The following is a 14210-nucleotide window of genomic DNA, read 5'->3' on the forward strand; positions in this document are numbered from 1 at the left end:
ACTCCCTCGGGGTCTTCTTTCTTTAGTCCCAAATGCCCACTTTTAGTCCCTAAAGGTCCCTCCTGTTTGGTTTAGATGGGACTGACACGGAGTTTTTTAGTCCCTACACCAAAATGTCCCTGTAAACAAACACCCTCTAATAATGCCGCTGGAAAATTGATGCAATGCCACAGTTAAAAGCAAATTACATGTTTAACGAATTTTATTGTTAATATAATCTCTATGTTAATATTAATCAATGCCACAGTTTGAGAAATGCTACTGTCTTGCTTTCTTTCAGATTTAGATAAGGTAGATGCTTCTTTTCGTTGGCCTCTTTGTCATCCACCGTTATTGACCACTAATTGTTTCCTTTGCACCTCTCTGTAAACAGGGTTATCTACTTCACCTCGTTGCCATTGTGACCTTTTGTTGCACTGCACAAAACACTTTTGTTTTAAGAGTGTTTTGTGCATTTCAACCAAAATGTCACACCGACAACGTTCCTTGATTGCTTGATCTTAGTGGAACTGCACAAGAGGAGATCTTACTTCCTATCCGTTAAGGCGAATTTGGTTCAGATCTTCTTCTTGTGAGTTGTTTGAATTCCGCATCATGAGAGGTCAGTACTAGCCTTCTTTCACATGATTCTGCAGTGTTCTTTCATATGTTGTGCTACTTGTACGATAATGTTGCTTGATTTTAGTGAACTGCACAAATGGAGACAAGACTTCCAATCTGTATGTGCACCATAATATCCCATTGAGGTAAGATAAGGATATTTCACAAGGAGCAGTTGAAGGATGGTTACATTAGTCCCCACAAGACCAAACTAACTTCAGCTCAGAAGGACTGACAAATCTCCTTTTTTTGTTGTGATGCGCGAGTACAATGTTGTTCTAGGATTCTTTGTGGTGAGTTCCATTTTTCTAAAAGTGTGCTCTACATGGACCATGTATGTGCCTGTGAAACTGTCAATTCATAGTACAGTTTGCTTTATACTAATCACTTTTTTGTATTTGTGCAAACAGGGGTGCTCAGCTTGATTTCAATGGGAACTGCACAAAATGTTCATGAATACATCGAATCATTCATTTCCACCACAAGAAAGGAGGTGCCGATAAGTTCAAGGCGTTGCAACATATAAGGGCGAAATCATACAAGCTACGCATGAATTTGGTTGATTTAGGTGGAACTGCACAAAAAGAACAGCTGGTTTATTTAGCACGAGGTGCCATGTCAATGTCCGAACTGATGGCAAACCCTGCCCATTCCACAATCGTAGGCATTTGATATTTTGGAATGGGACAACCTTGTCAAATTTTGCTCATTGATTTTAGCAAGACATGCGTTTGATATTTTCGAATGGGACGCCCTTTGCTGTCAGCAGCGTCGATCAATTTTTTCTTTATTCTTTAGTTGTGAAGTAAATATTGCCTCTGACATGTGAGTAGCTGAGATGCATAATCATCAATTGTTTTGAATGTTCTCTATGAATTGCCTGGCCTGTGTGTTTGATTGCAATGTACAGAAACGCTAAAAAGCTGCTCAAACTCTTTGTACTCCTTCTGTTCCTTTTTACTTCGCACATTGTGAAAGTGCATACTTTTTGTATAAGATTGGTCAAAGTAGAGATACTTTGACTGCAGACAAAACTTGTATGCAGACTAGAAAGGACCGGAGGGAGTACATGTGCAACTGCTGCAAACGAGGTGATCACCCTGGGAATAATGCTAGTACGTATTGTTTTGCATGTTCATCCAATGCCGGTGATATAGGAATTCGAACTAATCGAAATAAATTCATTCATACACGGTCGGATTTCATATAAACATGTCGGATTTCATTACATTTCATACATTCTTCAACTAAAAAGGGGTGCGCTGGAGGTATAATTAATTAACCGAAGCTACCCACCTGTGTCCCGCTGAGCCGAACAGAAGCTTCAGTGACTTAACTGCAGGTGCAGTTGCGTAACTAACATGTGGCCTGTTGGGCCCAAGTGTCAGTCAGCCAATTGCACCAGTAGTTAAGTAGAAGCAGCGTTCTTCTCCAGCGCAGCTCTCCGACTCCACGTCGCCGCCAAGAAGCTAACCGGCCGTCAATGGTCAACCTGCCTAGCTTGGCTTCAATCGGAGGGTAGCAGCGGTGGCCTTACTTGGACCCGAGCGGCGGCGACCTACCGTGTTCTACTCTTCCTTGTTTTCTGTGTGGCGCAGCCTCGTTGGCAGCGGGGCGGGGCCTCGGCGGAGCCGGCGATGTCCTCTGTCTCGTTGCCGGCGGGCGGTGCCTCAGCAGAGCGGTGGAAATCCTCCCCCACGTTGCCGGCAGGGTGGGGCCTCGGCTGAGCCGGCGATGTCCTCTGCCTCATTGTTGGCGGGGCAGAGCCGGCGGTGTCCTCTGCCTCGTTGTTGGCGCCGCGGGGCCTTGGCGGAGCAGGGCCTCGTCGACGCCAGCGGAGCGGGGACTCGTCGGAGCCGGCATTGTCCTCTGCCTCGTCCTCGGTCTCGCCAAACAGCGCCTCGCCCGCTTCATCGCCCTCTTTGCTAGCCTCTTTGTAGGCGGCCGCAGCCTCCGCCACCCGCATGCGGTACCGCCAGCGCTCGAGGCGGCCCTTGCGGGCGGAGCGGTACGAGTCGAGCAGTGCCTCCTGCTCCGCGGCGATCTGCTCCTCCGCCTGCATGTGCTCCTGGAGGAGATGGTGGTTGTAGGCGGCGTCGGCCTGCGCCTCCCAGAACTGCTCCTCACGCATCTGCCTCATCCTGTCCATATATTGGGCACGGGCCTTGCCGATGGTCATGGTGCAATGCACCGGCGAGGATGGCGCGGAGGAGGGGGTTGGCGCCGGATCGTCGGCTACCATGTTCTCCATTGGGACGTCGTCATCCTCCGGCTGCCTGCCGGCCAGCCGGTCGGCAACAATGGCTGCCATCTCCTTGTGGTCCGTCGTCCGCCCGTCCCAAAGAGCGCTGGAGCGCGAGGAAGCCATGGTGGGCAGTAGTGGTGTGGACAGGAGAAAGGGAACGGATGCGGATGACTGCGGCTATGGCCGGCGCGGCAGTTTATATAGCAATGGTGGGCGGGCGGAGGGACGGACGTGTGGCACCGGAGTAGCCGCCTCGGCAACCGCGTATCATTAATATGGGTGGCAGATGGATGGACGGACGGCACTTGTGTCGTTTGAAGGCGGAGCAATCGCCTGCACCGGGAAGCGAGGAGGGCGGCGCTGACTGTTTCGGGCGAAAAGCGCACGCGGGTGAGGAGATGACTTTACTTGGAGAGGATGACAATGGGGACCCACTAGGTCCATAGCCTCACGTACGCAAGTGCCTCCTTATTATATATATAACTATAATTTATTTTGCTTCCTCCTGGTTTCCTGACATCACGGTCCCACACCATTGTCAACCTATGTAGTAGTGAATAAACGAGAGAATTGCACAAGAAGCGGCCGACAGCTGGGACCAAGCAGCTCGAGCAGTATTTGTGTTTTTGAGGTGTGAGCACTGCAGAGTTTTTTTGATGTTTAGCCCAGATATTAATTTTTCTCCTCTGTACAACAACGAAAACATCGCTGCAGGTATTAACTGGGCGGGCTGTGGCCCGTCTAGCCCAGGCCAGATATCCAGCCCAGATATTAATTTTTTTCAAGCTGAAAATGCCTAGCCCAGCTATACTTTTTTTAGGAATACCCAGGCAAGGTCAAGTTGTTATTCTCCGCCCCACTGGGCTGCAAATCTTTCCTAGGAGGGATGCATTAGGCTTAACAAGAAAATGGGCTTTAAGAAATAATAAATGGGATGTAATTATAAAAACTGGGCAGTAACTATAAAAAAATGCACCAAACACGTGATTACTTTATAAAATATTATTTTTGGATATTGAAAATTTTAATTTCATTAATTGTTGCGAGCGCAATGTTTCGTTGGATTTTTACGTAATATAAACTTATATTGAAATTGTATTTAATCTGACTAGAAATTTCGGGATAAAAATATTTCGGATCCCATCAAAATGTGGGAAATTTTATTGAATTTTGTTTTGAACGGTTGGTTGAAATGGGATGTACTTTTAACAAATTATAAATGGGATGTAGTAAATTCCATTAGAATTCAAAAATGGGCTGCACATTCTTACAAATCTCAAATGGGCTATAAGTTCTCTGCCACACACTTCTGGCCTTACTAAGTTGACGCGTCCCCTAAAAAAACAGAGTTGACGCGTATGCAAGGCTTTGTCAACTTATAGTCAACACACGGTTCTAGCAGCAGTGGCCGTTGGATGTCCATCCAACGGATGCCGTGCCTCTTCTTCAATCTCGGATATTCTAGCTTCACCCGCCCAAAAAATGATTCCTCCCCCAGACATCTGGGGCGCACCGTTTCGGAAGCTGACCTATGGGCCTACTAAGCTGATCTGCATGCATTCAAAAAAAAGTTGACGTACCAAGGGCTTTGTCAACTTAGTCAATATAAACGATTCTAGCTGCAGTGACCGTACGATGTCCATCCAACGGCCGTCGTCCTTCTTCAACCTCTGGTCTTCTTGCTCCAACCGCCCAAAGCAGCGCCGGTCGTGCCGCCTGCTCCTGCCTCCCGTGGCCGGCTGTGCTGCCGCGGAGGCCTCACCGCCCCCTACTACTCCCACCGCTGGCCAGGCCATCCCTCCACTCACCCACACCCCCTGTTATTCTGCGGCGATGGCAACCTCACACCGCAGCCGAACCAGTGAACGCTCGTACTCCTCTCCGCATGGGCATCCACTGTCGCGTCTTGCCCGGCTCCGCGTCGTCCCCTTCCTAGGCCTCGCCGTCGTCCACCGCCGTGGTTCTCTCGGCGCGGCGTGGTCAATGTGGTCAATGACCAACTTCCATCGGAAGAGTACTGTACGTGGAGAGGCTGACAGTTGGGTCCACGGCAGCCGCAAGGAAGTGCCTCCTTATTACGCGGAAAATAATTATTCCTCCACCTGACATCGGGGACCCACCGGACGGGCCACCAGTATTTTGCAAAAAAAATCATTTCCCCCTGACTGCTGGGACCCACCGGACGGGCCACCTATTTCGTGAAAAAAAGTTCCCCCCGCTGTCAGCTCGGACACACCGGAAGTGCCTCCTTATTACGCACAAAAAAATGAATACTCCCCCGGCTAGCTGGGACCCACCTTGGTGGGAGGCTGACTTGTGGGCCTACTAAGTTGACGAGGACGAAGGGCTTTGTCAACTTAGTCAATATGAACGATTCTAGCTCCAGTGACCGTACGATGTCCATCCAACGGCCATAGTGCTTCTTCAACCTCTGGTCTTCTTGCTCCAGCCGCCCAAAGCAGCGCCGGTCGCGGCGCATGCTCCTGCATCCCGTGGCCGGCTGTGCTGCCGCAGAGGCCTCACCGCCCCTACTATTCCCACCGCTGGCCAGGCCCTGCAGCGACGGCAGCCTCACACCGCAGCCGAACCAGTGAACCCTCGTACTCCTCTCCGCGCGGGCTTCCACTGTCGCGTCTTCCCGGCTCCGCGTCGTCCCCTTCCTAGGCCTCACCGTCATCCACCGCCGTGGTGCTCTCCGCGCGGCGTGGTCAACGTGGTCAAGGAACGACTTCCATCGGAAGAGTACTGTACGTGGAGAGGCTGACAGCTGGGTCCACGGCCATAGCCCAGTTTTTTTGTGATTTGCCAAGTAAGTCGCTTTGTCAGGCCTGTTGGGCTGCAAATCTTTCAAGACAAGGAGAGCTTTCATTCGGCTGGCCGAGAAAATGGCCCATCAGTAATGAGAAATGGGCTGTACATTTTTAAAACACATCAAACCGGCAATTAGTTTCAAATATCTTTTTTTCATTTCAAGATTTTAAATTACATTAATTTTTATGCATGGAGAATTTGTTGGATTTTATATTCATATACATTTATTTTTTAAATCAGTTTGAATGTGAGTCGAAATTTCGGGATTAAAAACAGTTCGGACCGCACCGAAATATGCAAAATTTCGTATAATTTTTTTACCATGGCCACAATATGGGCTGTAATGCTAACAAAAAGAATATGGGCTCCAAAAAAACCTTAAGAATTAGCAAATGGGCTGTAAATTATTAGAAATAATGGCAGATGGGCTGTATGCTGTTTTCCACAGATTTGAGGCTTTCCTAAAAAGAAGGTTGACGCACAAGCACAGACTGTTGGATGTCCATCCAACGGCCGTCGTGCTTCTTCAATCTCTGCTCTTCCTGCTCTAGCCGCTCAAACAAGCGCCGGCGGGACTGCCTGCTCCCTCCTCCCCGCGGCCGGCTGTGCTGCCGCGCAGGCCTCACCGCCCCACCGTACTCCCATCGCTGGCCTAGCCATCCCTCTACTCACCCACACTTGCTGTTATTCTCCTGCGGCGGCAGACGAACCAGTAAACCCTCGTACAGTCGTACTCCCCTCCGCGTGGGAAACAACTGCCGAGTCTTCCCTGCCTCTGTGTTGTCCCCTTCCTAGGCCTCGCCGTCGTCCACCGCCGTGGTGCTCTCGGCGCGGCGTGGTCAATGTGGTCAACGACCGACTTCCATCGGAAGACTACTGTGCGTGGAGACGCTGACAGCTGGGTCCACGGCCGCAGCAAGGAAGTGTGTCCTTATTACGCGCAAAATAATTATTCCTCCACCTGACAGCGGGGACCCACCGGACGGGCCACCATATTTCGTGAAAAAAACGTTTCCCCCTGACTGCTGGGACCCACCAGCTACACCTTCGCACGCAAAGAAGTGTGTTCGGGCAAAAAAACAATTCGCCCCCTGACTCCTGGGACCCATCAGCTACATCCTCGCACGCAAGGAAGTGCCTGACAGTCGGGACCCACCTGGTTGAAGCGTACGTAGCGTTGTCATTCTGGTCGCGAACGTGTACGTATATATATACTGGTGGATGTAGAGGCGCGCACGTGTCGTAGTAGAGGCGCGCACGTAGCATGTACACGTATGTACAGCGGCCAGGGTGCAAGAAAGAAAATACGGCCACGTATGTGTACATACGGGCAGGGTCTCGAACGCCTACTCGCGCATACGTACGGCGAGGGCTCGTTGACATGGCTGGGTCGGAACGGAGAAACAGCGTCGTCGTCGTGTTCATGGGGAGGCAACGGAATGCGTCGTGTTCATGGGGAGGCAACGGAATGCGTCGTGTTCATCGGGAGGCAACAGAACGCGTGGGAGCCAACCGGCTGGGTCGGAACGGAATGCGTGGTCATGTTCATCGGGAGGGCTTGGACGGAACAGGCGATGGAAACGAGGCCTGGCGTACCGCACAACGGAGGAAACGGACCTCCTACGTTCGGAACGGGGTCCTGTTGATCGGGAGGGGTGTGGCGTACCGCAAAACGGAGGAAACGGACCTCCTACGGTCAAAACGGGGGTCCTGTTGATCGGGAGGGGTGTGGCGTACCACAAAACGGACGAAACAGACCTCCTACGGTCGAAACGGGGGTCCTGTTGATCAGGAGGGGTGTGGCGTACCGCAAAACGAATGAAACGGACCTCCTACAGTCGAAACGGGGGTCCTGTTCATCGGGAGGGGTGTGGCGTACCGCAAAACGGGACTCCACGGGATACTGTTCATCTCCACCGTCGACCTCCTCCAGCCTCCACGGGCTACCGTCGACCTCCTCCAGCCTCCACGGGCTCCTGTTCATCCAGCCTCCACCGCGCGCTACTCCACCGGCTACTGTTCAACCACCCCTCCACGGGCACCCCTCCACCGTCTACTGTTCATCCAGCCCTCCACACCACGGGGTCCTGTTCAACCACCCCTCCACGGGCACCCCTCCACCGTCTACTGTTCATCCAGCCCTCCACCACACCATGGGGTCCTGTTCATCCAGAGGCAATGCCACCGCTCACTGTTCATCCAAACCCCCCCCCCCCCCCCCCCCCCCGCAACGCTCATTGTTCATCCCAGAGGCAGCATCGATCAGCTTCAGTTAGCAGCAGTAGCGAAGGAATCACTCGATCGGGTTCAGTTAACAGCCATCGATCGATTGCTTGGGTTCAGTAACGCGTAGCCTGCAGTGCAATCGCTCGGGTTCAGTTAGAGCCCAACGCCTCGCTCGGGTTCAGTTAGAGCCAACGCCTCGCACACACGCGCGTACGTGTAGGAGAGAAACGCGCATCGCTCGGCCCCCGACCTCCCACCGTAACTGGGAACTCCCTGAAATTTTCCTCGCCCTTGCTTCTACCACGGTTTTTTCCATCATGGACGGCCCAAAGAATGTCATGCAGCTGCGTCTCCGGCCCGCCCAGGACGAAAAGCCCATTTTCTGTCATGATTTTTTGTCATAGAAGTAGGAGCCCGCCACATCTATGATGATACCGGGTTTTGTCACAATTATCGTCATAGAAGTGTCATATGTATGACAGAAAAAAATTCGTTCGGCCCAAAATGTCACGCATCTGTCTTTTTTTGTAGTGACTGCTAGGCTAACTACTAGATCAGATTCTCACAATTGCACCCCCTACCTGGCGCGCCAAAGATGTCGGTGCGGAACGACACCTATGGGATCACAAGAATCCCTACTACGGTTGCCGGGGCGTGGGGTTGCAAGAAGAGCAGGATCAGTAGTCAGCACAAGGATTGTTTACCCAGGTTCGGGCCGCGAGGATGCGTAAAACCCTAGTCCTATTTTGGTGGGTGTATTTCATAGAGTTCTTGAGCTCTCGAACTAGCTGTGGTGAGTGTGTGGTTCAAAAGAGCCGAATCCTTCTCCAGTATGCCATGGGCCTCCTTTTATAGTCGAAAGGGGCTGCCACAGTGGCATACAGGAGGTGGAAAGGCGTACAGTATTGCGAGCTTATCGCTCGTATAACAGGACAAGATGCATTTAATGCACTACTGAGGTGTCCCCTAGCTTTATCGGGGACGGGGGTGAGGCCCGTCCCGTCCGTCGCCGCTCCTCCTCGCTTCGACGCGCGCCCTGGCTAGCGATGCGTGCGGCGCCACGTAGGCAGGCAGGCAGCTGAGGTGGCGCGGTAGTAGGGTCTTCACGAAGATCTGCATGCCGCCACGCAGGCGCCTGCTGAGTTGGCCTGGAAGCTGCATGTTGCCACGCAGGTGCCTACCCAGCTGGTTTGGGCTGGCAGCTGCATGCGAATGGCGGTGGAGACTTGGTTGGTGCGGGCCTGGCGGTGGCCCCGCTGGCGTCCTGGGTGAGGGCCTTACCGGGTGGCCCAGCAAGGGTCTTGCCGTGGCGCGCTGTCGTCCCCGGCAAGGATCTTGCCGAGGGTCTCGTGGCTCTCCTCGGCAAGGATCTTGCCGAGGATCGTTGTCTTCTAATCCTCATCTGATCTTGAGTGTTCCTTGTCTTCACAAAGATCTACATGCCACCATGGAGGTGCCTCCCGAGCCCTAGCCCAACGTGATGTTGGGGACCGTGGGCTCAAGGGTGGCTCGCTCTGTTGGTGTGGGGCGAGCTGCCCCGGCAAGGGTCTTGTCGGGGCTGCTGAGGCTGCCCCGGCAAGGGTCTTGCCGGGGGAACCTGCTTCGTCCCTCTGCTCTTTGTGGTCTTGGCCTTGGCATTGCTCTGGTTATCTTGGGCTTCGGTCTTACCTTGGCTCACCTCCCCTGTTCTGCTTGGTGCGATCGTGGGCGCGGCTCCGACTGCCCGTGCACAGGTAAAGGGGTACAAAAGTGCGCCCCTCCTTTTGTACACCGACAATGCTATTTCCGCACTTGTTCTTAAACTTAAGAGAAAATTTGTTCACACTCATCATACTTTACAAAGGTTATTTTATGAGTTGCCAGTTATAAAAAATCCTAAAGCTAAAAAGATAGCCCCCTTGTTCTCATGAATGAATTTGATCACATAGTGCGGGAAGCTAGAGAGATCTTTGATTTTTATGGTATGAACCATGAAAAACCGATAATAGATGAGATCCTTTATAATAGTGATTATATGTTAAAGCATTTGCTTCGCAATGATCGCATCTTTGATGAAAATCTTAAAAAGGAAGTCCCTCCTTTAAGTATGATTCAACAAGTTTTCAATGATGTTAACCAACAATACTCTTGGATTGTAGCTGGAAATCAAAAAGGGTATGTTGATGAGCAACTTGCTAATGCTAAAATTTCTATGGATGATGTGTTTTATGTTATGTTTGAAAAGCCTCCAGATGAAAATACGCCTAAGGAGAAAAATAAGAAAGACAATACTTAGATCTATGCAATATGCCTAGCTAAGGGCGTAAAACAATAGCGCTTGTTGGGAGGCAACCCAATATTATTTTTATGTTTTTGCTTTTTCTTCTGTTTTTGAATAAATATACCATTATACTTCTGTTATATGGAGTTTTAGTGTTTTAATTAGTGTTTGTGCCAAGTAAAGCCTTTAGAATTGTTTGAGTGATATTTGATTTGATACTGTGAAAAACCAGAAACGTTTGCGCTCATTTCTGGATTTTTGTAAATTCATAGGAATGTGCTTTTTATCTTAATTTTTTTTACACAAGATTGATATACAAATTGCCTACGTTTTCCTAATTTTTCAGAATTTTGGAGTTACAGAAGTTTGGCTAAAGTCCAGATTACTACAGACTGTTCTGATTTTGACATATTATGTTTCCTATGTGTTGTTCGCTTATTTTGATGAATTTATGGGTTGTATCGGGGGGTATTGATGTCGCTTGAACTACGTCGATATATCCCCAAAGAGGAAGGGGTGATGCAGCAAAGCTACGATAGGTATTTACCTCAGTGATGAGACCAAGGTTATTGAACCACTAGGAGAACCAAGCAACACTATGTAAACGGTACCTGCACACAAAATACTTGCAACCCGACATGTTAAAGGGGATGTCAGTCCCTTTCGGGTAACGGTGCCAGAAATTGTCACATTGATGGGATGAAATTGTGGTAGATTGATAGATGCAAATAACGACAAATAAAATTCAGCGAGGTATTTTTAGATTTTTGATAATGTAGATCTGAAAATAAAAGTGGCAAATGAATAAAAAGGCAAATAGCAATATAGATCTAAAAATATATGATGAGAAAATAGACCCGGGGGCCGTAGATATCACTAGTGGCTTCTCTCAAGAAAATAGCGTATGATGGGTAAACAAATTACTGTTGGGCAATTGATAGAACTTCCAATAATTATGACGATATCCAGGCAATGATCATTATATAGGCATCACGTCCAAGATTAGTAGACCGACTCCTGCCTGCATCTACTACTATCACTCCACACATCGACCGCTATCTAGCATGCATCTAGTGTATTAAGTTCATGGGAAACGGAGTAATGCAATAAGAATGATGACATGATGTAGACAAGATCTATTCATGTAGGAATAGACCCCATCTTGTTATCCTTAATGGCAACGATCAATACGTGTCTTGTTGCCCCTTCTGTCACTAGGAAAGAACACCGCACGACCGAACCCATCACAAAGCACCTCTTCCCATGGCAAGAAAAATCAATCTAGTCAGCCTAACTAAACCAAAGATTCGAAGAAGAAATACGAGGCTATAAGTAATCATGCATATAAGAGATCAAAGAAACTCAAATAACTTTCATGGATAAAATAGATCTGGTCATAAACTCAAAGTTCATCGGATCCCAACAAACACACCGCAAAAAAGAGTTACATCAAATAGATCTCCAAGAGACGATTGTATTGAGAATCAAAAGAGAGAGAGGAATCCATCTAGCTACTAACTACGGACCTGTAGGTCTACAATGAACTACTCACGCATCATCGGAGTGGCACCAATTAGGATGATGAACCCCTCTGTGATGGTGTCTAGATTGGATCTGGTGGTTCTGGAACGTGCGGTGGCTGGAATTGTGTTTTGTCGACTCCCCTAGGGTTTTTGGATTTTCGCGGTATTTATAGAGCAAAGAGGCGGTGCGGGAGGCGGCCGAGGTGGGCACAACCCACCAGGGCGTGCCTGGGGGCATGGAGGGTTGTGCTCCCCTCAGAGCCTCCCTCTGGTACTTCTTTGGCCCCACAGGTGTCTTCTGGTCCAGAAAAAATCTCCAAAAAGTTTCGCTACGTTTGGACTTCGTTTGGTATTTATTTTGTACGAAGCAAAAAACAACAACTTGCATTGGGCACTATGTCAATAGGCTAGTCCCAAAAAATGATATAAAGTTGCTATAAAATGATGGTAAAACATCCAAGAATGATAATATAACAGCATGGAACAATAAAAAATTATAGATATGTTGGAGACGTATCAGCATCCCCAAGCTTAATTCATTCTCGTCCTTGAGTAGGTAAATGATAAAAACATAATTTTCAATGTGGAATGTTGCCTAACATGTTCATCACATATTATTTTCCTTTGTAGCATGGACATATGGACTTTTATATGGCTCAAAGCAATAGTCTTTTTGACATGAAGATTTCAATACTCAAGCATATCAATAAGCAACCATATCTTTCAAAATATCAACACTAAATCAAGTTATCCCTAGCCAATTATGCTCAATCATTTATCGATTCATGAAACACACTCGCATATTAGCTACAACCAATGCTCACGTACGATCATAGTGCCCCTTAGTTGGTGCTTTATAAGAGAAGATGGAGACTCAAATAAAAATAAAAATTACATAAAGTAAATAGAAAGGCTGTTCGCAGAGGGAAGTAGCGATTTGTAGAGGTGCCACAACTCAAAGCTTAAATTGAGAGATAAAAACTTTGGGTCGCATGCTTTTCCTGTCAACGAAAACGATCGAGTAGTTCCCAATACTTTCCTTGCTAGATATATCATAGGAGGTTCCCAAACAGAAAATAAAGTTTATTCCTTTTTTCACCATACTTTCACATTCCATGGCTAGGCGTATGCAGGGGTGTCGTCCATACCAACAGTTTCCAAGGAATTTATTATTTGACAGCATAAAGTAAATTCATTTTTCATTTCGGGACTGGGCATCCCTAATACCTTTGTCGTACTCTCGTGCGATGACAAGTGAATAAACACTCATCTTGAGAATAACACATCTAGCATGGAAAAATATCAGCCACCCCTACCATTTCATGAGCACTACGAGCACACAAAATGGAAATTTATTTTGAAAATTAGAGATGGCACATACAAATTCGCTTAGAACGGCACGGAAATACCGCACATAGGTAGGTATAGTGGACTCATAAGGCAAAACTGGGTTTAAGGATTGGATGCACAAGTAGTATTCCTACTTAGTACAAGTGAAGTCTAGCAAAAAGATTGAGAAGCATCCAACCAAGAAACGAAAAATCACATAAGCGAGCATTAAGCATAACTAACACCGAATGATGCACCACAAGTAGGATGTAATTTCCTTGCATAACTATTGACTTTCATGCTTGCATAGGGAATCACAAACCTTAACACCAATATTCTTACTAAAGCACAATTACTCATCAACATGACTCACATATCACTATCATCATATCGCAAAACTATTACAAAGAATCAAGTTTAATTTGTCCAATGATCTTCATGAAAGTTTTTATTATATCCCTCTTGAATATCTATCACTTTGGGAGTAGTTTCATATGTTGCTTTTGATAGCTCAAACAAATCTAAGTGAAGCATGAGATCATTTCTTTAAAATTATTAAAGCACACCATGATCAAAAAGATATAAGTGAAGCACTAGAGCAATTCCGTAGCTCAAAAAAATTAAGTGAAGCACATAGAGCAATTCTAATAAATCATAGCATAATTTTGGCTCTCTCAAATAGGTGTGTTCAGCAAGGATACTTTACACAAAACAAAAAGCAAAACAAGCAAAGACTCATATAACACAATACGCTCCAAGCAAAACTCATGATATGTGACGAATAAAAATATAGCTCCAAGTAAAATACCGATGGTCGTTAGAAGAAAGAAGGGATGCCACTCGGGGCATCCCCAAGCTTAGTTGCTTGTTCATCCTTGAATATTACCTTTGGGTGCCATGGGCATCCCCAAGCTTAGGCTCTTCTTACTCCTTATTCCTTCATCCATCGTGATCTCACCCAAAACTTGAAAACTTCAATCACACAAAACTTAACAAAACCTTCATGAGATCCGTTAGTATAACAAAGCAAATCACCACTCTAAGCACTGTTGCAAACCCATTCATATTTTATGTTTGCATTATATCTACTGTATTCCAACTTTGCTATGGCTCATACCCCTCGATAAAGTCCATAGATTTATCAAAATGCACACAATACAAAGAAAACAGAATCTGTCAAAAACAGAACAGTCTATAGTAATCGGGGAACTTCGTA

The sequence above is a fragment of the Triticum aestivum genome, chromosome 7D (genome assembly GCF_018294505.1).
Source record: "Triticum aestivum cultivar Chinese Spring chromosome 7D, IWGSC CS RefSeq v2.1, whole genome shotgun sequence".
Lineage (NCBI taxonomy): Eukaryota > Viridiplantae > Streptophyta > Magnoliopsida > Poales > Poaceae > Triticum > Triticum aestivum.